This window comes from Helianthus annuus, chromosome 9 (genome assembly GCF_002127325.2).
Source record: "Helianthus annuus cultivar XRQ/B chromosome 9, HanXRQr2.0-SUNRISE, whole genome shotgun sequence".
NCBI classification, from domain to species: Eukaryota; Viridiplantae; Streptophyta; class Magnoliopsida; order Asterales; family Asteraceae; genus Helianthus; species Helianthus annuus.
Window position 1 is genome coordinate 132,173,199 of NC_035441.2, and position 10,124 is coordinate 132,183,322.

At 36.2% G+C, this 10,124-nt stretch overlaps 1 long non-coding RNA gene across 1 annotated transcript; it reads left to right on the forward strand.

Moving 5' to 3' along the window:
- The first annotated feature begins 5,273 nt into the window (after positions 1 to 5,273).
- LOC110878714 lies at positions 5,274 to 8,135 on the forward strand. The gene is made up of 4 exons (XR_002558166.2): positions 5,274 to 5,462; positions 6,121 to 6,210; positions 6,722 to 6,777; positions 7,917 to 8,135. It is a non-coding gene; the product is annotated as an uncharacterized LOC110878714 (long non-coding RNA).
- The last annotated feature ends 1,989 nt before the right edge of the window (positions 8,136 to 10,124 follow it).

Below are 10,124 nucleotides of genomic sequence, written 5' to 3' on the forward strand. Positions count from 1 at the left end.
ATGGAAATGGTTTCGACAGAAAGTTGTGAACGCGTGGAAACATGATTGGCTGAAGGACTAAATGGAACACTAAGGTTTTGGATTATGTTGAAGGCTGGGAGGATGTCTTCGAGGATGATGATTAGAAGGGGGAGGCCATGTGTAACGCCCTGCTCTTTTGTACTTTCCATATTTAGCAAGTCTTGTTCGTGTTTCTATTTTTTTTTGGAAGCTTGTTCCTTTTGTATTTCGTATTTCGTTTCAAACCATTGTAAATCCGAGACTTCGATCGTAATGAAATTCCATTTTTTTATACATGCTTATACGTGTTGCAATACTCGGGTTATACGTTGCCAATCTTGGATACATACGCGTAACCGATACTCGACATACTGGTACTCATAACTTATACATGATTGTTGACTATTAAATATGTGGTTAAATTCTAATAGTAATATAATAATAATAATAATAACAATAATAATAATAATAATAATAATAATAATAATATGATAGCATATTAATAATATGATAGCATATTAAAATCAACGTAAATTTCATCTTTTCATATTAAAATCAACGTAAAATAATAATAAAAAGAATAGGGGTTGCCCCCTTCCGGCCGCAACATATGACAGTTGAAGTGTTTTTGTTTTAATTGTGCCTACCATGTAATATCATGGTTTATAACTACACAACAAATATTATAATTTGTTTGTTTTAATATCACATCTTATGACAACTAGTATACATTAATTTATGGTCAAATAGACATATATAAAGATGGCTGGTAGTCTACGACTGCCACTACATATGAATGTTTAATTGTTTTCTTTTTTTTTTAAGATTAGCACCCACCTAATTACATTTAAGACTCACCCACTTTAACCCTAATTCTTCCCCTATAAATACCCACTTATATTCAGCCACTTCCCACTTTTACAAACCTCTTAATCACTCCAAAATCACTCTAAAAATTCCCAGCTTTGAGCAGAAATTTAAGTCATTCAAAGTGAGTTCTAGCTCACTTTTTCAACTCTTTTCTTCTTGTTCCTTCTTCTAAAACACTTGGATAACCTCTAGGAAGGGTTTCACAAGTTTGCTTGGGCAAACTAAGGTGAAACCTCACCATTTTTGAGGTCCAAAGTGCATGTAAAATTCTGCTCATTTTTATTTCTTTTTATGTTTATATTTTGATAGAAAACTTGGTTGAATCTTGTTCCCACCAAGCTCACAACTTAGTCGATGTTTGTGGGTTTGTGTTTAGGGGATTTCCATCAAGGTTTTGGGTTCAAACACCCCTTTTATTTCTGTTTATACATAACAAATCAATGATGAAAATAAGCACAAGACATCATCTTTTATATGATGAACTTGTGACTTGTGAAGTGTAAACAAATGGAAGCTTTGGCTTTCCAAACTAAGTTCCACTCCTTCATTTGAACATTCTATAACTTGTTAGATTAGATTTACTTTATTGTTATTCATGACCCTCCCACTATCTTCATGATGGTGTGTGTAGTGGTGAACACCAAAGAGGTACCTAAATGGAAGACTTGTTCTTCCTACCTCATGCATGACTTATGTGAATTACAAAGAGGTTCCTAAATTGGGGATTCATCCTCATACCTCATGCTTGACTTAGATGACAATATGATATCCATATAACTTATATAATATACAATTAACCAAACTTTTGATGATGAACTAGTGGTCATTTGTCAAGATAGTAGGTTACATCATCTAAAGACAATAATACTTGTTACGATTCTAATGGACATTTTAATCCATAAAAACATTCAAACTCTTTGAGTTTCATAGTGTCAAGGACAAGTCTTATGTGTGCTAGATGAATACTTTTTCATATGTTTATTTTCATGTCCTCAAACTCCAAATCCTTAAACCATATGTAAACATCTCTTAAACTCCAAATCGAACACATTCAACTTTCTAGTCTCAACAACTTCGTCACATTGGATAATCGAAAAGCATATGCAAAGTTGTGAGTATACTCGCAAACCCCTTTTTATGTTTACCACTTTTGGGGTGTAACATGTTTAACTATTAAACTACACTTAAACTTATTCTTTATGCAATGCACAAAACAATCCTTATACATGAATACTATGTTATGATACTTGATGCTTACGTGGACCATACTTATGTGATATGTTTTAGTCATTAGCTCTCACGAGCCTCCCTTCGACATGTATAGCGCTATAGGAGTAACGCACCGCCCCCCTTAAACTTGGGTCATGTTGAATTAATTAAACTTTCTTGCGTAAACAGAGGTTGGCTAGAAATATTGCATGCCACGCTAGGTTGATCTTGTATAGACTAAGTTGCCATGTGGATTCGTTTTAAACTTTTATACTTATACTTATACCTATGCTTAAACTTGTATACTCCCCTTTGCTTTTGCATTGAACTTTATTTTAAACATGTTACAGGTTGAGGATGATGAAGCTATGAAATGAAGTAGCGTTGATGCCTAGATACACATATAGACGTTTAGGTTTAATCGTTGTATAAATTTTGATTATGTTGTATTGTATTTCCCTTGAACTTGATGTTATTTGATTTCCTTGTAATGTTGACAAATGAATTATGGAATGAAATCGGCTTATTAAATATTATCACAAATAGCGTTATGATGTCTCTAGCAATCTTCACACTTCGTCTCATCCCGATGTTTCCGCCATTGGTTGGGGTGTGACACCATGATTCAGATAAAGAGGAGGAATGAGATTCCAAGATTCGGCGGGATTGACGGAGTTTTGGAACCGATAGAACCGATTCGGTAGAATATTACTGATAAGAAAGGAGTAGAAGCAGAATAATCATAGGTTGAATGCTTGCTTCATTCATACCGAAAGAGTTTACATCTTTTATAAGCTGGGAAATTTCGCCAGCGTTTCCCCTCTGGGAACCAAGACTTGTGAAATGAGGAGCCGAAGTCCTATATTTTTAGGCAATGCCCATTCATTCGAATGCACCTGGGACGAGTGATCTTCTCTCATGCGAATGTGACACGGACGACTTGATGTCCCTTTCGTATGAATGGGTACAAACATTAAAAATCTGGCTCGTTTTCACACTAATCTATACAATATTCAACACACGCTCTATCTAGCCTATTCGCACAGTGGCGGACATACAAAATATGCACCAACAGATTCCCTCTTGGCTGGCACTGTCGAATCTTGATCTTTGAAAACTTAGAGCCGTGTTTTGAATATTCTACAACTTCAGTCAGGCATCTTGAAATCTTCAATTGATTCCCCCTTGATTGATGATTCGGGTTTGCATTCTTTTCGTTATGCACCAATTCCCTCTGAAATGAATCTTCAGGTTTTTGTTTGCACGGTTCCCGATCTCCTCTGATTTGCTGTACTGCAATCTTCACAAATAATCACCAACTTGAAATTAATCAATGTAACTTCTCTGTTTTGGCTTTAACCACCTTCGTGTTCGGTTTTTGATTTACCATTTTAGCTCCATAGCGCACTCCGCCTGCTCGATCCTCTAATCTCCAAAAAAACCCAACCGACAATTGATAGAAACTTCGAACAACACGCCAGTTAACTTCAAGTCTATGATTACCCATGAAAATCTGAAATCCCCTTTTCCGTGATCACCTTTAAGCACACTCTTGAATGATTGATTAATATAAATGGTAATCTCCACAATCAGCAAATCTTCATCGGATAACAAATCATCTAGTAACACATTCAGATCTCAGAAACATTCATCCATGATCAGATTCACATTCTTCCTCTTCAGTCACGATAACAGATGTATAGTCTTCTACTAGTTCCGGCAGCAACTTAATCAACAAACATCATCATTCCCCAGCGGTTTGTCTGAAAAACAATTTATCTGCTCAAAGATTAACCATTGTGACACTTTAGACTATCATAATGTTGTGATATCTGATAAGTATCCACAATACAGTTGCATCTCCTGACGCTAATCCTGTTGACCGGCTTGACGAAGACCCGGGACTCAAACCCTAAGACATCAATCTGACCCTGATCTGTAGAGTCTGAACTTCCTATGATCACAAAAACACGAATCCAGATCCTATGCATCCCCGGACAATCTGAAGTCGAAACCACCTAAATAGTGTTGCATTGTCACGAATTTTAAAAATGCTAGAATTTCAATATATTCAGTGAAATTTTTATTCCCCCTCATTTTTGCAAATTCTAACGTCTTATCACTGAATTCCCCCTTAAATTGAGCAATTCAGTCCTTTCTTATCTCTGAAAAACTCGACTATGCAGAAAATGTGTCACTTTGGCCTCCAGAAGTCAATTTTTCATCAATGTGGATTTTCCGTTAAGGCCCATTAATAGTCAGATAACCCAGATAATAATCATTATGCACCAGTATCATGACTATCCCACTAGTTTCCACAATCTGTGATCGCATCATCAAATCTGTTCTCTGAAGCTCCGAACGATGTCCCCGAACAACCCATCTGGTCGTTAAAAACTCGAAAAAAAATTTCAATCACCAAATTTTTTCTAGAGACTCGTCTCATCATTGCGATCAGAAAATGCCTTTTTAGACATTTGTTCATTCGTGCAAATGGGGTAGGTCCATTCGTGCGAATGGGCTGATTTTGGAATGAATGACATTTTCGAACGAATGGGAATCTCCTCTAGTTCGAGAGGCCACTTCGTATGAATGGGATAGTACTTTCGTACGAATGTGACTGATCTAGTCTCACGAACATTGTAACGCTCTGCTTTTTCGTAACTTTCCTTAATTAGAAAGTCGTCTTGTAATTCTATTTTTGGAAACTTGTATTCCTTGTAATCGTATTTCGTTTTGAAACCTTGTAATCCGAGACACCGATCATAATGAAAGTCATATTTATATCAATTATTTTCCATTTATGCTTGTTATGTTCAATTTATACTTGTAATCGCATGTAACTGTAACACCCCGAAAATGGGATTAGTAATCAAACTCCGTTAATACTGAAAGACGGGTGAAATACCGTTAGTGGTAAAATTTAACCCGAAAATATTAGGATTTAAAGGAATAATCCTAATATTAAATACAACGTGAATAAAAGCTTTTAAGGGAGTAAGTTTATAAGAAGTCTGAGTTAACGGGACTTAAAATAAAACAGGTTATAACTCCCATAATCCACTAAATAACTAGGAATATCAACCTAGTTAGTCTAGTGTTTTAAAATAAAGAGGGAACTTGATGTAGTAACCTTTATAAACATGGGTAAAGTAGAGGGACTAAAATGGTTAAGATGAGAAAATGAGTTTTTATTAATTAAAACTAAAAACACCAAAACACACACCTTTGTGTGTGTTCTGGTCGTACAAAACACAGGAGCCAAGAAGGGCTCTCAAGCTCAAACCCAAACAAGCATAAAATCAACAAATTGAAGGGGTAAATCCAACCTAAATCGAAATCCAAGCACGAATTCATGATCACCTCGATGAAGGGATCATAAGGTATGCCAAATTTCATTATTTAGTTCCATCTTGAATTCTTGGTGAACATATGAAATCGAAAATTTGGCTTGCATGATTAAAGTTTGGATGAATTTAGGATGAAATCATGTCTAGGAGTAAACCCTAGTCAATAACTAGTTGAATTAGTGTTGAAATTATAAAGTTCATGATCATCCATTATGGGTGTTTAAATGGGTTTTGTAGAGACATGATGAACACTAGAACCATGATTGTCAAACTAGTGTTATTTAAACTTTATGAAGTTAATCTTGACATTTAACCATGAATTTGATGATCTTCTAGTAAAAGATGTTGAAATTGGCAAGATAGGTAGCCATAAGTTTGATTGTTAAATTCTATAAAAGAATGCCCATTAGGTGTTTGTTAAAATGCCTAAATGAGAAGTAAAGTGGTGAAATTCAAGTGAAACGCGTAATTGGCAAGCTTGACTAATCATATGAGATATGGGATAAAACGGGTTCTAATCATAATGTTGATTTGCCTTAATCGTGCATATTATATGATTAAAGGTAGTTGACTTTAGAAAGTCGAACTAACCTATGATGAAGTCGAATAGAAGTTTCGACATAAAGTCCGTAAGATGAACTAGTCATAATAATGATGACTAATCTAACCATCTTACGAATTATGATGCTAGTTTGACTCTTGACAAGCTAGATGGAGGCTTGGGGAAAGAAGCGGGTCAAACGGATCGTATACGCGGAAAAGAGCATAATCCGGATACTAGGTAAGTTAAAGCTTACACCTTTTATTAACAACTATTGGTTTTATAGATTATGAATAATCAAAATTCATATTTGACTTATGATGTTTTGACCCGTCATGTGCGGTTCGGAACAAAAGACATTAATGATAAACCATGTTGAATGATTAAAAAGAGCTAATAAGATCATTTAGTCATGCAATGACTAATAAATAACGAGTTCTAAATGATTACCTTGCAAGGTAAATCAATACAATTAATAAGGGTTAAACGGTAAGGTGGTCACTAGTTGACGATAACCGTTAGTTTTGAAGGACACTTTATGGCGTAAGATATAAAGGGGTCAAAATGATCAAGAAATAGATTTATAAGGAAAATTGACCGTACGGTGTAAACCGGTACAAGTCATGTAGACGAGATGATGATAAATCCATCTCGCAAAAGTAAACGGTCATTTAGACCAAACGGGTCAAAAGGTGAAAATATCACCCTTTGACAATATCGACTAATGGTTTGTCGAGTTGTATGATTACAGGAATAAATATCGATTGAATGTTGACATCGCTATTACTTAGCGGCTACTAAGGCAAGGTATCGAAACGGGTCAATATATTGATCCGAGCAAGGTTTGTATAATGATTTAACTCGTCATGTAGAACTTGAGGTTCTATAAGTGTTAGACAAGGATAAAATATAGATATTCGGTTATCATTAAGGTAAACCAAATAAATTGGGTCATGATTATGGTATTTTAGAAACATAATGGTTTCTAAACAAGATTATAGTTTTAAAAGTGAGATTTTGGTCGAACATGGCTTTAAAGGTCCTTCGTCGTAATAGGAGGGGTAAAAGTGACCAAAATGCTCTTATAAGTGAAATTAAGCAAACGATCCCTAAAGGTTGCTTAGAAATGAGTTTTGTAACCAAATAGATACTTGTATTAAGTATAAAAAGTGAAATATGTGAATCTTTGGGTCAAATGACTCTATATGAGTCTTTGCCGTAAAATGATAATCCGAGGGGTAAAACTCGGAATAAATAGATCTCCACATTAAATCCTCCACACATATAGTTGTGGTGGAAGATAAATTGATAAATAATATGGAAGTACAATGCTAGAAGTGAATGGGTATGAATTATGCGGTAAAAGTGCTTAAATACCCTTAACGGGTCAAAATAAGCTTCTAAGTCAAAACGGGTTAAAGAAGGTATACAAACCCGTGATTTTGAGCCTAATATAATAGGAGATATTGAAATTATGAAGTTCATGGGTTTAAATATCAAATAGGCATGTTTGTTTGATAAAATCACGAACGGGTCAAAATTTGGTAAAAAGGGTAATAAGCCAAAGATTTAAAAGTCTTAAATTTTTGTTAATCCGGATGTCGGATTTTAACTCCATATGATGGAGAATTAAATTACGGACGCGTAGGAAAAAGAATCGTGTAAAACGGATTAAAAACGAGAGAGTTATGTCCGTTTCGGTAAGAACTAATGAAAAATAGACGTGCAGAGTTGACACGGGCGGGTGACTTTTTGACACGGCCGGGTGGCTGGGCTGTGAAAATATATGTTAACTGACACGGCCGGGTGACTTTTTGACACGGCCGGGTGAAGGGGCTGAAAACAAAAAAAAAATAATTTCTTGTTTTGTTACGTTAAGCACGGAACTTGTTTATACTTGATTATTAAAGTGTCAAAACTAATTATTTACATGGTTTTGACCGTAGGTGAAGATGGACCTAATCCGGATGAAGATCAAGCGGCGAGCAAGAACTGAACACACGTTAAATGAAGCTTCCGCGTCAAATCTTGATTTGTGTTGATATAAGTGAATTATGTAAACACTTATAACTTGTTTTTTAAATGTTGTAATCATTTGGGAATGTTGGTATAACAAGTTTTGTAAAGACACATTTTAGCATAAAAATCTGTATCTTTTATTAAAATATTAATAAAACCAGACGGGCGTTACAAGTTTGTAATCAGAGCTTAAGGTTAAAAAGAATAAAGTGTTCAGTTCGAGGCTTGATCGCAAATCCGGTAAGTACTAGTATGTTAATGGTTTAGCGTGTTAAAGTGTTGTAAACAACACATAGGGTTATCTTGTAATACACATTACCCTAATTCAAATAATTAATATAGTTGATGAAAATACGCGCGTTGACGCATATAGTAGAAAAAGCCTTGTATTATAATACGGGCGATTACTGAAGTTGATATTATTAACTCTTGTAAATGTTTTAGTTGAAGGACACTCGCATCTAAAGATAGCGGGAGTCTAACAAATTGCGGACTTGACGGAGGAACGGTCCAAAGTACGACAAGTAGAACATACTCACCAAGGACCTAAATCACGCAGCGATCGCGAACAAGGCTAATGGCAAGAAAAGTCTGTCAGGGCAAGCGTTACCAGGTGCACATTTTAAATTTAATTGCACATATAGTAATATGCAACAAATACGTAGAGATTGAAAGTTGCATATGTAGATTGAAAACTTGGAAAAACCCGAATAGAAAACCTATCCGGGATATTGCTTTCAAGAGAAACAAATAGAGGCATTACTTACATGGGGTGTAATGTGAAAATTATAAAAAGGTCATGTATACCAGGTGTTGATCGCTTGTTCTGGCCAGGTAAGTGGTGAGCACTTGGTACCATGAACTTTTTATGATGGACACGCTTACACCCGATGTAGTAAGGACGGGGCGAGTGGGACAAATTAAAAAGTACCCAAATGGATCAGATAAGCAAAGTATTTGATCATAATGTAAACGCACAGCCGAGTGACGGAAGCGTATTATATTAGGATAATGAACCCGAGAGAAGGGACAAAGAAACATGTAAAATGATGTAGACATATATTGGGAGGGGGTGTACTTACACTCGAACCCGGAGAATGTAAACATGTAAAACGATTAAGATATGCACTAAGAGGGGGTGTACTTACACTCGAACCCGGAAAACGCAAACATGTAAAATGATGTAGACATGCATTGGGAGGGGGTGTACTTACACTCGAACCCGGAGAATGTAAACATGTAAAACGATTAAGATATGCACTAAGAGGGGTGTACTTACACTCGAACCCGGAAAACGCAAACATGTAAAATGATGTAGACATGAATTGGGAGGGGGTGTACTTACACTCGAACCCGGAGAATGTAAACATGTAAAACGATTAAGATATACACTAAGAGGGGGTGTACTTACACTCGAACCCGGAAAACGCAAACATGTAAAATGATGTAGACATGTATTGGGAGGGGGTGTACTTACACTCGAACCCGGAGAATGTAAACATGTAAAACGATTAAGATATGCACTGGGAGGGGGTGTACTTACACTCGAACCCGGAAAACGCAAACATGTAAAATGATGTAGACATGCATTGGGAGGGGGTGTACTTACACTCGAACCCGGAGAATGTAAACATGTAAAACGATTAAGATATGCACTAAGAGGGGGTGTACTTACACTCGAACCTAGAAAACGCAACCATGTAAAATGATGTAGACATGTATTGGGAGGGGGTGTACTTACACTCGAACCCGGAGAATGTAAACATGTAAAACGATTAAGATATGCACTGGGAGGGGGTGTACTTACACTCGAACCCGGAAAACGCAAACATGTAAAATGATGTAGACATGTATTGGGAGGGGGTGTACTTACACTCGAACCCGGAGAATGTAAACATGTAAAACGATTAAGATATGCACTGGGAGGGGGTGTACTTACACTCGAACCCGGAAAACGCAAACATGTAAAATGATGTAGACATGTATTGGGAGGGGGTGTACTTACACTCGATCCCGGAGAATGTAAACATGTAAAACAATTAAGATATGCACTGGGAGAGGGTGTACTTACACTCGAACCCGGAAAACGCAAACATGTAAAATGATGTAGACATGTATTGGGAGGGGGTGTACTT